This window comes from Tympanuchus pallidicinctus, unplaced genomic scaffold (genome assembly GCF_026119805.1).
Source record: "Tympanuchus pallidicinctus isolate F22 unplaced genomic scaffold, pur_lepc_1.0 scaffold6, whole genome shotgun sequence".
In the NCBI taxonomy this organism is placed as follows: domain Eukaryota; kingdom Metazoa; phylum Chordata; class Aves; order Galliformes; family Phasianidae; genus Tympanuchus; species Tympanuchus pallidicinctus.
In genome coordinates, this window is record NW_026294780.1 from 45,316,548 (window position 1) to 45,331,173 (window position 14,626).

The window sequence follows — 14,626 nt, forward strand, 5'->3', positions numbered from 1 at the left end:
TATCAACAAGCCTGCACTGGAGTGCTTACTTTGCCTGCCTGCTAGCCTCTGCCAGCGCACCAACTAGGCCTGCCCATTAACCTCTGCCAGCGAGCTAACTTGGCCTATCCGCTAGCCACCGCTGGTGCCCCAACTTGGCCTGCCTGCTGGTCTCCACTGGCATGCTAACTTGGCCTGCCCCCTAGACTCAGCTGGTGCGCTAACATGGCCTAAATGCTAGCCTCCGCCAGCGTGCAAACTTTGCCTATCTAACTTGCTAACTTGGCCTACCCGGTAACCTCCGCCAGAGTGCTAACTTGGCTTATCAACTAGCATCCACCGGCGAGCTAACTTAGCTTATCACCTAGCCTCCACCGGCGATCTAACATGGCCTGCCGATAGCCTCCACTGGCGTGATAACTTGGTGTCATGGTTAATCAGTTGAGACACTTGCTCCGTCATTTTTGATATAGCAGCAACGGCAGCATGAATTGGGGACAGCAATTGTTCGTAATTTTGGAGCGTAACAATTAATTCATAAATTAAGGGTGTTCTCTGTTGTTCGTTGTATCTGTCACACGCTGACATTAGTGTAGAAGCATATTTGTCCGGCGCTGTTGTCACGATTTTCTGCCGTATCTCAGGCGTTGTCCTCACTTTTTCAAGGTTGCGGTTTTGGTGTGGGTGGTTAGGAACAAAGTCAGGGTCATACAACACTTCCACCATGCCTATTTCCCTCAAATACTGGATACCCTTTTCAACTGTATCCCATTTTATCATTGCAATCTTCAAGCCATTTTTGAAGGGATACTTTTCCTTCACGGCTGTTAACACTCGTTCCCAGAGGGAGGCAGCCTCATCCGAACATCGACTAATTCCTCTATCAATAGCTGGATCTCTGGCAATGGCACCTAGTTGGCGAGCTTCATTACCATCCAGAGACAAGCTATGGGCCCCACTGTCCCAACAGCGAACCAACCAGGAAACAAGAGTTTTATTCGGGCGCTGTGTAAACTCCTTTCTTGAACCTTGGATTTCAGTCATCTTTAGAGGCCAGCGAGTAGTAAGAGACTTCCTCTTCATCACTCTCTTCTGCACGTCTTTTAGTTTTCCCTTTTGCCTTTCACGATGGTGGTGGTTCTGAGGAGGGCCCCTTGCCTGGATCTTCCTCCACCTCCTCCTCCTCTTCTTCTCTTTTTCGTTCAAGACACAAAGACACTCATTTCCATTTCTTGCCCTCCACAGGAGCAACTGGTATTGTTACTGGTGTCTCCTGTGATCGATTAGATTTGACTTGGGGATTTTCCCCTTTGGCTTGAACCTCAGCTCGGAAACTCTCTCTCTCCAGAATGGTATTATATAGGGCACGGTAAGCATAAGCCAAACCCCAAATAAGTTGTACCTCCTTAGATTTATGTAAGCCGCATCGTCCCTGACTCAAATACTGGCTTAGTTTCTCAGGATCCCACAGGTGTTCAAGAGTAAAATCCCATGACACTGCGGGTCCCCATGCTTCTAAGACCTTTCCTAAACCTCTCCATATCCCCTGCCAGTCATCATTCTCTAGTTTTGGAGAAGACTCTTTCCCCTTATTACGAATGAATTGGAATACATTCAGGAGAATTGATGACATGCACACCAACATGACTATTAATTCAGGATTCAAAAAAATGTTTGACAAACCGAGAAGAAAACCCGGAGACTGGTCTGAACATCGTGTTGTTTGTAAAATTAGCTATTCCATTTGGGATGTAGTTGTTTGTGAAATTAGCCATTCCTTCTGGGATGTAAATGTCAAAGTTCAAATCATACCACATTGCTAATAGGTAAAACATAGGTGTCTCCATCAGTGTCATTAGGTACCTATATATGGTTGCAATTCCACAACACATAATTATGAGCTGGATTACTGGCCAGTAGGTTGTGAATAACACCATTGCTTTTAATCCTTTACCCAGCACCCCCACGATAACGAGTGGGTTCATCAGTGGTGCCTGCTAAAAAGGGGTTAATGAATTGAAGCTAACAAGAGGAGGGGAAAAAAAAGGAAAAAAAGGCACTACACAGACGAAGTAGTGCTCAAAGTTTACAAATATCCCAGAACACTGGCAGTACGCCTAATCTTTCAAGGTCAGATTTTCCAGCACAGAAACCTGAACTACTGATAATGCTCCCTAACGAAGCTCTCTAAGAGCAGAGAGAAAAGAAGATTCGTTCTAAAAGCTAAAAAGTAGCAAGCCCCACGTTGGGCGCCAAAAATCTGTCACGGAGTTGACTAGATCAATCTATGTCCGTGACAGGGGCGACAGGCCTCTGCCCTCCCCCCCCACCCCAGTCCCACAAAAAATGGGAAGGAAGGAAGGGAGGAAAAGAGCAGCGGCAACAATCTATGGAGGAAAACTTATTTTGCTATAATATTGGAATACAAAATAACAAAATTTATACAATTTAATTGAAATTGAGATTAATAAATCAGACAAGATAAGTGAGAGAGAGTTCCTGGGACTGAGTCAAACCTGAAAAGCTTGGAACGGCTAGGAAAGCACCCTCCAGCATCCACTGCAAGGCAGCAAGAGAATGCCCCCCCCACCCGGAAGGGCCAGATCCCGTGATTTCTGTAATGTACAGGGATAGGAACTTGGAACTGGGGCAGTGACACTTCAATGCCCGTACACTACATGATGTTTTGATATGGAATACTGAAATCCAAAACCAAAAAAACAAAAACAAAAACATAGAACCATGACACTTGGCCTTCCCACTAGCCTCTGCCAGCGCGCTAACTTGGCCTGCTCGCTAGCCTCCATCAGCGCACTAATTTACCTGCCTGCTAGCCTCTGCTGGCGTGCTAACGTGGCCTGCTTGCTAGCCTCCGCCGCCACGCTAACTTAGCATAACAACTAGCCTCCACCAACGCGCTAAAATGGCCTGCCCGATTGCCTCCACCGGCACACAAACTTGGCCTGCCCACTAGCCTCCACCGGCGCGATAACTTGGCTTAACAGCTAGTGTCCACCGGCACGCTAATTTACCTTATCAACTAGCCTCTGCCTGAACGCCAACTTGGCCTGTCGGCTAGCCTCTGCCGGCACACTAACTTGGCCAGTCCACTAGCCACCACCGGCGCGCTAACTTGGCCTGCCTGCTAGCCTCATTCGGCGGGCTAACTTGACCTGCCCGCTAGCCTCCACAGGTGCGCTAACTTGGCATGCCAGCTGGCCTCTGCCAGCACACTAACAATGCCTACCCGCTAGCCTCTGTCGGCATGCTAATTTAGCTGCCCACAAGCCTCCGCCAGCGTATTAACGTGGCCTGCCCGCTAGCCTGTGCCAGCACACTAACCTGGCCTACACACTAGCCTTCACCGCGCACTAACTTACTTTATAAACCAGCCTCTGCTGGCACGCTAACTTACCTTACCAACTAGCCTCTAACGGCGCTCTAACTAGGCCTGCCCGCTAGCCTCCACCTGCGCCCTAACTTGGCCTGCCCGCTTGTCTCCACCGGTGCACTAACTTGGCCTGACTGCTAACCTCCAACGGCACACTAAATTGACCTGCCTGTCACCCCCCACCAGCGCACTAACTTAGCTTATCAACTAGCCTCCACCAGCGCGCTAACATGGCCTGCCTGCTAGCCTCCGCCGGCGCAATAACTTGGCTTATCAACTAGCCTCTGCCGGCGTGCTAACTTAGCTAATCAATTAACCTCCGCCAGCGCACTAACTTGGCCTGCCTGCTAACCTCCACAAGCGCGAACTTGGCTTACCAACTAGCCTTCGCCGGTGCGCTAACTTAGCTAATCAAGTAACCTCCACCAGAGCACTAAGTAGGCCTGCCCACTAGCCTCCGACGGCACACTAACTTAGCTTATCAACTAGCATCCGCCGGCGCGCTAACTTGGACTGATGCTAGCCTCCGCCGGCATGCTAACTTACCTAAATGCTAGCCTCCGCCGATGCTCTATCTTAGCCTGCCGCTAGCCTCTTCTGGTGCGCTAACTTGGCCTGCCTGCTAGCTTCTGCCGGCGTGCTAAATTAGCTTATCAACTAGCCTCCTCCAATGTGCTAACTTGGCCTGTCCGCTAACAACAAATGTCGTGCTAAATTGGCCTGCCTGCTAGCCTCCGCTGGCACGCTAGCTAGGCCTGCCCGCTAGCCTCTGCCTGCAAGCTAACTTAGCATGCCTGCAAGCCTCCACCGGCATGCAAACTTACCTACCTGCTAGCCTCCGCCGACGCGCTATATTGGCCTGCCCACTAACCGCCGCCAGCGCACTAACTTCGCATATCAACTAGCCCACTCCTGCCCACTAACTTGGCCTGCCCGCTAACCTCCAACGGTACTCTAAATTGGCCTGCCTGCTAGCCTCTGCCGGCACGATAACTAGGCCTGCCCACTAGCCTCTGCCAGCACGCTAACCTGGCCAGCATGCTAGCCTCTCCTGGTGTGCAAACTTGGCCGGCCTGCTATCCTATGACAGCGTGCTAACTTACCTACCCGCTAGCCTCAACTGGCACACTAACTTGTCCTGCCTGCTAGCCTCCAAAGGCGCGCTAACTTAGCTTATCAACTAGCCTCCGCCGGCGCACTCTCCTGACCTGCCTGCTAGCCTCTGACAACATGCAAACCTGGCCTGTCCGGTAGCCTCTGCCGGCACGCTAACTTTCCTGCCTACTAGCCTCTGCTAGCGTGCTATCTTGGCCTGCCAGTTAGCCTCCACCGGTGCGCTAACTTGCCTGCCCGCTAGCCTCCTCAGGCGCACTAACTTGGCCTGTCCGCTAGCCTCCTCCGGCACGCTAACTTTCCTGCCCACTAGCCTCGGCTAGCGTACAATCTTGGCCTGCCAGTTAGCCTCCATCGGTGTGCTAACATGGCCTATTCGCTAAGCTCATCCGACGCCCTAAATTGCCTGCCCGCTAACCTCCTCCGGCGCACTAACTTTACTGCCCGCTAACCTCCTCCGGTGCACTAACTTGCCTGCCCTCTACCCTCCACCGGCTTGCTAACTTGCCCTGCGAGCTAACCTCCTCCCATGAGCTAAATTGCCTGCCTACAAGCCTCCTCCGGCATCCTATCTTGGCCTGTCCACAAGCCTCCGCCGGCGTGCTAACTTGCCCTGCCCGCTAACCTCCACCAGCACCCTAACTTGTCTGCCCACTAGCCTCCTCCGGCGCACTAACTTGCATGCCCGGCTTGCCTCCACCGGCGCACTAACTTAGCCTGCCCGCTAGCCTCCACCGACGCGCTAACTAGGTCTGACCACTAGCCTCCTCTGGCACACTAACTTGCCTGCCCTCTTGCCTCCTCCGGCACACTAACTTGCCTGCCCGCTATCCTCCTCTGGCGCACTATCTTGCCTGCCCACTAACCTCCTCCGGCACCCTAACTTGGCCTGAGTGCTAGCATACTCCGGCGCGCTAAAATGCCTGGCCCGCTAGCCTCCACCGGCGCTAACTTGGCCTGACCACTAGCCTCCTCTGGCGCAATAACTTGCCTGCCCTCTTGCCTGCACCGGCGCACTGAATTGGCCTGCCCGGTAGCCTCCACCGGTGCGCTAACTTGCCCTGGCCTCTAACCTCCTCCGGCACACTAACTTGGCCTGCCCACTAGCCTCTGCCGCCACGCTAACTTGGCCTACCTGCTAACCTCCTCCATCGCGCTAACATGCCTGCCCACTAGCCTCCTCCGGCGTACTAGCTCGGCCTGCCCACTAGCCTCCTCCGGCGCACTAACTTGCCCTGCACACTAACCTCCTCCGGCGCGCTAACTTGCCTGCCCACTAGCCTCCTATGGCGCACTAACTTGCATGCCCCCTAGCCTCCACAGGCGCACTAACATGTCCTGCCCGCTTGCCTCTGCCGGCGCGCTAACTTGCCCTGCAAGCTAACCTCCTCCCTTGAGCTAACTTGCCTTCCCACAAGCCTCCTCCGGCATCCTATCTTGGCCTGTCCACAAGCCTCCGCCGGCGTGCTAACTTGCCCTGCCCGCTAACCTCCACCAGCACCCTAACTTGTCTGCCCACTAGCCTCCTCCAGCGCACTAACTTGCATGCCCGCTAGCCTCCACCGGCGCACTAACTTAGCCTGCCCGCTAGCCTCCACCAACGCGCTAACTTGGCCTGACCACTAGCCTCCTCTGGCGCACTAACTTGCCTGCCCTCTTGCCTCCTCCAGCGCACTAACTTGCCTGCCCGCTATCCTCCTCCGGCGCACTAACTTGCCTGCCCACTAACCTCCTCTGGCGCCCTAACTTGGCCTGAGTGCTAGCATACTCCGGCGTGCTAAATTGCCTGGCCCACTAGCCTCCACCGGCGCACTAACTTGGCCTGACCACTAGCCTCCTCTGGCGCAATAACTTGCCTGCCCTCTTGCCTGCACCGGCGCACTGAATTGGCCTGCCCGGTAGCCTCCACCGGTGCGCTAACTTGCCCTGGCCTCTAACCTCCTCCGGCACACTAACTTGGCCTGCCCACTAGCCTCTGCCGCCACGCTAACTTGGCCTACCTGCTAACCTCCTCCGTCGCACTAACATGCCTGCCCACTAGCCTCCTCCGGCGTACTAGCTCGGCCTGCACACTAGCCTCCTCTGGCGCACTAACTTGCCCTGCACACTAACCTCCTCCGGCGCACTAACTTGCCTGCCCACTAGCCTCCACAGGCGCACTAACATGTCCTGCCCACTTGCCTCTGCCGGCGCGCTAACTTGCCCTGCAAGCTAGCCTCCTCCAGTGCACTAACTTGCCTGCCCACTAGCCTCCACCGGCGCACTAACTAGCCTGACCTCTAGCCTTCTCCGGTGCGCTACCATGACTGCCCACTAGCCTTTTCCGTGCCCTATTTTGGCCTGTCCGCTAGCCTACTCCAGTGTGCTAACTTGCCCAGGCTGCTAACCTCCTCCGGCGTCCTAACTTGCCTGCCCACAAGCCTCCTCCGGAGCACTAACTTGCCTGGCCGATAGCCTCCACCGGCGCGCTAACTTGGCCTGCTTGCTAACCTCCTGTGGCGCACTAATTTGCCTGCCCTCTAGCCTCTACCGGCGCACTAACTTGGACTGCCCGCTAGCGTCCACCAACACGCTAACTTGCCCTGCAAGCTAACCTTCACCGACGTGCTAACTTGCCTGCCCACTAGCCTCCACCGGCGCGCAAACCTGGGCTGCCCGCTAGCCTCCGCCAGCGCGCTAAAATGCCTGCAGACTAGCCTCCTCCGGCGCACTAACTTGGCCTGCCCGCTAACCTGCGGCGGCGTGCTAACTTGGCCTGAGTGCGAGCCTCCTCAGGCACAGTAACTTGCCTGTCTGCTAACCTCCATCGATGTGCTAGCTTCCCCTGCCCACTAACCTCCGCTGACGCGCTAATAAGCCTGCCCACTAGCCTCCTCCGGCGCCCTAACAATGCCTGAGTGCTAGCCTCCGCTGGCGCGCTAAATTGCCAGGCCGCTAGCCTCCACCAACGCGCTAACTTGCCCGCCCGCTAGCCTCCGCCGGCGCACTAACCTGCCTGCCCGCTAGCCTCCACCGGCGTACTAACTTGCCTACACCGTAGCCTCCGCCGACGCGCTAATATGCCTGCCCGCTAACCTCCACTGGCGCACTAACTTGTCTGCCCGCTAACCACCTCCGGAGCCCTAACATGGCCGGAGTGCTAGCCTCCTCTGGCACGCTAAATTGCCTGGCTGCGAGCCACCACCGACGCGCTAACTTGCTTGCCCACTAGCCTCCACCGGCGCACTAACTAGCCTGACCTCTAACCTTCTCCGGTGCGCTACCATGACTGCCCACTAGCCTTTTCCGTGCCCTATTTTGGCCTGTCCGCTAGCCTACTCCAGTGTGCTAACTTGCCCAGGCTGCTAACCTCCTCCGGCGTCCTAACTTGCCTGCCCACAAGCCTCCTCCGGCGCACTAACTTGCCTGGCCGATAGCCTCCACCGGCGCGCTAACTTGGCCTGCTTGCTAACCTCCTGTGGCGCACTAATTTGCCTGCCCTCTAGCCTCTACCGGCGCACTAACTTGGACTGCCCGCTAGCGTCCACCAACACGCTAACTTGCCCTGCAAGCTAACCTTCACCGACGTGCTAACTTGCCTGCCCACTAGCCTCCACCGGCGCGCAAACCTGGGCTGCCCGCTAGCCTCCACCGGCGCACTACCTTGCCCTGCCCACTAACCTACACTGACGCACTACCTTGGTTTGCCCAATAGCCTCCACCGGCACACTAACTAGCCTACCCGCTAACCTCCGCCGGCGAACTATCATGTCTGCCTTCTAACATTCTCCGGCGCTCTAACATGGCCTGAGTGTTAGCCTCCTCCGACGCGCTAAATTGCCTGCCCACTAGCCTCCAGCGAGGTGCTAACATGACTGCCCGGTAGCCTCCACCAGCGCACTAACTTGCCGGCCCGCTACCCTCCTCCGGCACACTAACTTCCCTGTCCGCTAACCTCCTCCGGCGCGCTAACTTGGCCAAAGTGCTAGCCTCCTCCAGCGCACTATCTTGCCTGTCCGCTAACCTCCTCCGGCGCGCTAAGATGCCTGCCAGCTAGCCTCCACCGGCGAACTAACTTACCTGCCAGCTAACCTCCTAAGGCGCGCTACCTTGCCCTCCCTGCTAACCTCAACCAGCACGCTAACTTGCCTGCCCACTAGCCTCCTCGGGCGCACTAACTTGCCTGCCTACTAGCTTCCACCAGCGCACTAACTTGCCTGTCCTGTAACCTTCTCCGGTGCGTTAACATGCCTGCCCACTAGTCTCCTCCGCACCGTATCACGGACTGTCCACAAGCCTCCGCCAGCGCAATATCTTGCCCTGACCACTAACCTCCTCCGGCGCGCTAACTTGCCTGCCCACTAGCTTTTGCCGGCGCGCTAACATGCCTGCCCGCTAGCCTCCACTGGCGCACTAACTAACGTGTCCGCTAAGCTCCTCTGACGCGCTAACTTGCAGTACCCACTAGCCTCCTCCAGCGCGCTAAATGCCTGCCCACTAACCTCCTCCGGCGCACTAACTTGTCTGCCTGCTAGCCTCCTCCGCCACCCTAACTTACCTGCCTGCTAGCCTCCACCGGTGCACTAACTTAGCCTGAATGCTAGCCTCCTCCATCGCACTAACTTACCTGTCCGTTAACCTCTTCTGGCGCACTAACTTGCCTGCCCGCTAACCTCTTCCGGCGAGCTAACTTGGCCAGAGTGCTAGCTTTCTCCAGCGCACTAACTTACCTGTCCGCTAACCTCCTCCGGCGCACTAACTTACCTGTACACTAACCTCCTTGGCGCACTAACTTCCCTGCTTACTAGCATTCTTTGGCGCGCTAACTTAACCTGCCGACTAGCCTCGACCGGCGCTCCAACTTGGCTGCCTGCTAACCTCCTCCGGCGTGCTACCGTGCCGTGTCTGCTAACCTCCTCCGGCGCGCTAAATTGTCTGCACAACAGCCTCCGCTGGCGCAGTAACTTGTCTGTCCGCTAACCTCCTCCAGCGCACTAACATGCCCACCCGCTAGCCTCCACCGGCGCACTAACTTGCCTGTCCGCTAACCTTTTCCGGCGCACTAACATGCCTGCCCGCTAGCCTCCACCGGCGCACTAACTTACCTGTCCGCTAACCTCCTCCGGCGCACTAACTTGGCCTGCCCACTAGACTGCACGGGCGCTCTAACTTGCCTGCCCGCTAATCTCCACCGGCGCACTAACTTGCCCTGCCCGCTAACCTCCACTGACGCACTATCTTGGCCGGCCCAACAGCCACCACCGGCGCACTAACTAGCCTGCCCGTTAAACTCCTCAGGGACCTAACATGGCCTGAGTTCTAGCCTCCTCCGGTGCGCTAAATTGCCTGGCCAGTAGCCTCCAGCGAGGTGCTAACATGACTGCCCGCAAGCCTCCACCGGTGCACTACATTGTCTGCATGCTACCCTCCTCCGGCACACTAACTTGCCTGTCCGCTAACCTCCTCCAGCGCGCTGACATGCCTGCCCGCTAACCTCCACCGGCACACTAACTTACCTGTCCGCTAACCTCCTCCGGCGCACTAACCTGGCCTGCCCACTATTCTACACCGGCGCTCTAACATGGCTGCCTGCTAACCTCCTTGGGCGCGCTACCTTGCCCTGCCCGCTAACCTCATCCAGCGCACTAACTTGCCTGCCCACTAGCCTCCACCAGCGCACAAACTTGCCTGCCCTCTAGCCTCCACCGGCGCACTAACTTGCCCTGTAAGCTAACCTCCTCCGGCGCGCTAACTTACCTAACTGCTAGCCACCACCGGCGCACTAACTTACCTCTCCGCTAACCTCCTTGGCGCACAAACTTGCCTGCTTAGTAGCCTCCTTCAGCGAACTAAATTAACCTGATGACTAGCCTGAACCGGCGCAGTAACTTTCCTGCCCGCTAACCTCCTCCGGAGCCCTAACATGGCCTGAGTGCTAGCTTCCTCCGGCGCGCTAAATTGCCTGGCCAGTAGCCTCCACCGAGACGCTAACTTGCCAGCCCACTTGCCTCCACTGGCGCACTAACATTCCAGCCCGCTAGCCTCCACCGGCACACTAACGTGTCCGCTACCCTCCACCGGTGCACTAACTTGCCTGCCCGCTAACCTCCTCTGGCGCACTAACTTGGCCTGCCCAATTGCCTCCACTGGCGCTCCAACTTGGCTGCCCGCTAGCCTCCACCGGCGCACTACCTTGCCCTGCCCACTAACCTCCACTGACGCACTACCTTGGTTTGCCCAATAGCCTCCACCGGCACACTAACTAGCCTGCTCGCTAACCTCCGCCGGCGAGCTATCATGTCTGCCTTCTAACATTCTCCGGTGCTCTAACATGGCCTGAGTGCTAGCCTCCTCCGGCGCGCTAAATTGCCTGCCCACTAGCCTCCAGCGAGGTGCTAACATGACTGCCCGCTAGCCTCCACCAGCACACTAACTTGCCTGTCCGCTAACCTCCTCCGGTGCGCTAACTTGGCCAAAGTGCTAGCCTCATCCAGCGCACTATCTTGCCTGTCCGCTAACCTCCTCCGGCGCGCTAACATGCCTGCCCGCTAGCCTCCCCCAGCGCACTAGCTTACCTGTCCGCTAACCTCCTCCGGCGCACTGACATGCCTGCCTGCTAGCCTCCACCGGCGAACTAACTTACCTGCCAGCTAACCTCCTCCGGCGCGCTACCTTGCCCTGCCTGCTAACCTCATCCAGCACGCTAACTTGCCTGCCCACTAGCCTCCTCGGGCGCACTATCTTGCCTGCCCGCTAGCCTCCACCGGCGCACTAACTTACCTGTCCGCTAGCCTCCTCCGGCGCGCTAACTTGCCTGTCCTGTAACCTTATCCGGTGCGCTAACATGCCTGCCCAATAGTCTCCTCCGCACCGTATCACGGACTGTCCACAAGCCTCTGCCGGCTCATTATCTTGTCCTGACCACTAACCTCCTCCGGCGCGCTAACTTGCCTGCCCACTAGCTTTCGCCGGCGCGCTAACATGCCTGCCCACTAGCCTCCACCGGCGCACTAACTTAGCCTGAATCCTAGCCTCCTCCATCGCACTAACTTACCTGCCTGTTAACCTCTTCTGGCGCACTAGCTTGCCTGCCCGCTAACCTCTGCCGGCCAGCTAACTTGGCCTGCGTGCTAGCTTTCTCCAGCGCACTAACTTCCCTGTCCGCTAACCTCCTCCGGCGCACTAACTTACCTGTACACTAACCACCTTGGCGCACTAACTTCCCTGCTTACTAGCCTCCTTCGGTGCACTATCTTAACCTGCCAATTAGCCTCCACCGGCGCTCGAACTTGGCTGCCCGCTAACCTCCTCCAGCGCGCTACCATGCCCGGCCTGCTAACCTCCTCCGGAGTGCTAACTTGTCAGCACAATAGCCTCTCCTGGTGCACTAACATGCCTGCCTGCTAGCCTCCACCGGCGAACTAACTTCCCTGTCCGCTAACCTCCTCCGGCGCACTACCATGTCTGTCCGCTAGCCTCCACCGGCGCACTAACTTACCTGTCCTGTAACCTTTTCCAGGGCGCTAACATGCCTGCCCAATAGTCTCCTCCGCACCGTATCACGGACTGTCCACAAGCCTCCGCCGGCGCAATATCTTGTCCTGACCACTAACCTACTCCGGCGCACTAACTTGCCTGCCCACTAGCTTTTGCCAGCGCGCTAACTTGCCTGCACGCTAGCCTCCACCGGCGCACTAACTTACCTGTCCGCTAACCTCCTCCGGCGCACTAACTTGGCCTGCCCACTATTCTACACCGGCGCTCTAACATGGCTGCCTGCTAACCTCCTTGGGCGCGCTACCTTGCCCTGCCCGCTAACCTCATCCAGCGCACTAACTTGCCTGCCCACTAGCCTCCACCAGCGCACAAACTTGCCTGCCCGCTAGCCTCCACCGGCACACTAACTTGCCCTGTAAGCTAACCTCCTCCGGCGCGCTAACTTACCTAACCGCTAGCCTCCACCAGCGCACTAACTTACCTGTCCGCTAACCTCCTTGGCGCACAAACTTGCCTGCTTAGTAGCCTCCTTCAGCGAACTAAATTAACCTGATGACTAGCCTCCACCGGCGCACTAACTTTCCTGCCCGCTAACCTCCTCCGGAGCCCTAACATGGCCTGAGTGCTAGCTTCCTCCGGCGCGCTAAATTGCCTGGCCAGTAGCCTCCACCGAGACGCTAACTTGCCAGCCCACTTGCCTCCACTGGCACACTAACATGCCAGCCCGCTAGCCTCCACCGGCACACTAACGTGTCCGCTACCCTCCACCGGCGCACTAACTTGCCTGCCAGGTAACCTACTCCGGCGCACTAACTTGGCCTGAGTGATAGCCTCCTCCGCCGCCCTATCTTACCTTCCCGATAACCTGCACTGACGCGCTAACTTGGCCTGCCGAATAGCCTCCACTGGAGCACTAATTTGCCTGCCCACTAAACTTCTCCGGCACGCTAACTTCTCTGCACAATAGCCTCCACCGCGTCGTATCACGACCCGTCCGCAAGTCTCCATCGGCGCACTAACTTGCCTGTCCGCTAACCTCATCCGGCGCACTAACTTGTCTGCCCGCCAGCCTCCACCGGTGCACTAACTTGGCCTGAATGTTAGCCTCCTCCATCGGACTAACTTACCTGTCCGTTAACCACTTCTGGCGCACTAACTTGCCTGTCCGCTAACCTCCTCCGGCGCACTAACTTACCTGTACACTAACCTCCTTGGCGCACTAACTTCCCTGCTTACTAGCCTCATTCGGCGCACTAACTTAACCTACCGATTAGCCCCGACCGGCGCTCCAACTTGGCTGCCCGCTAACCTCCTCCGGCGCGCTACCGTGTCCTGCCTGCTAACCTCCTCCGGCGCGCTAACTAGCCTGCCCGCTACTCTCCACGGGGGCACTAACTTGCCTGCCCGCTACCCTCCTCCGGCAAACTAACTTGCCTGTCCGCTAAACTCCTCCGGCGCGCTAACTTGGCCTGAGTGCTAGCCTCATCCAGCGCACGATCTTGCCTGTCCGCTAACCTCCTCCGGCGCGCTAACTTGCCTGCCCGCTAGCCTCCACCGGCGCACTAGCTTACCTGTCTGCTAACCTCCTCCGGCGCACCGACATGCCTGCCCGCTAGTCTCCACTGGCGGAGTAACTTACTTGCACGCTAACCTCCTCCGGATCGCTACTTTGCCCTACCTGCTAACCTCATACTGCACGCTAACTAGCCTGCCCGCTAGCCCCCACCGGCGCACTAACTTGCCTGCCCTGTAACCTTCCCCGGTGCGCTAACTTGCCTGCCCACTAGTCTCCTCCGCACCCTATCACGGCCTGTCCACAAGCCTCCGCCGGTGCCTATCTTGCCCTGCCCACTAACCTCCTCCGGAGCGCTAACTTGCCTACACACTAGCTTTCGCCGGCACACTAACATGCCTGCCCACTAGCCTCAACCGGCGCACTAACTTGCCTGCCCGCTAACCACCTCCGGCGCCCTAACATGGCCTGAGTGCTAGCCTCCTCCGGCGCGCTACATTGCCTGGCCACTAGCCTTCACCGAGACGTTAACTTGCCTGGCCACTTGCCTCCACTGGCGCAATAACATGCCAGCCCGCTAGCCTCCACCGGCGCACTAACGTGTCCGCTACCCTCCACCGGCGCACTAACTTGCCTGCCAGGTAACCTCCTCAGGCGCACTAACTGGGCCTGAGTGAGAGCTTCCTCCGCCGCCCTATCTTACCTTCCCGCTAACCTCCACTGACGCGCTAACTTGGCCTGCCCACTAGCCTCCACCGGAGCACTAATTTGCCTGCCCTCTAACCTTCTCCGGTGCGCTAACTTGCCTGCCCGCTAGCCTCCTCCGCGACGTATCACCACCCGTCCGCAACCTCCTCTGGCGTGCTAACTTGCCTGCCCACTAATCTCCACAGGAGCACTAATTAGTCTGCCTGCTAGCCTCCACCTGCGCACTAACTTACCTGTCTGCTAACCTCCTCCAGCGCGCTAACTTACCTGTACACTAACCTCCTTGGCGCACTAACTTCCCTGCTTACTAGGCTCCTTCGGCGCACTAACTTAACCTGCCGACTAGCCTCCACCAGCGCTCCAACTTGGCCGCCCGCTAACCTCCTCTGGCGCAATAACTTCCCTGCACGCTAACCTCCTCCGGCGCGCTACCTTGCCCTGCCCGC

General features: G+C 57.4%; 1 long non-coding RNA gene across 1 annotated transcript; it reads right to left on the reverse strand.

The window, feature by feature from the left end:
• Positions 1–4,649: 4,649 nt before the first annotated feature.
• LOC128071768 (uncharacterized) lies at positions 4,650–13,541 on the reverse strand. The gene is made up of 3 exons (XR_008202009.1): positions 13,475–13,541; positions 5,731–5,764; positions 4,650–4,694 (listed from the first exon to the last, which is right to left on the reverse strand). It is a non-coding gene; the product is annotated as an uncharacterized LOC128071768 (long non-coding RNA).
• Between the last annotated feature and the right edge of the window lie 1,085 nt (positions 13,542–14,626).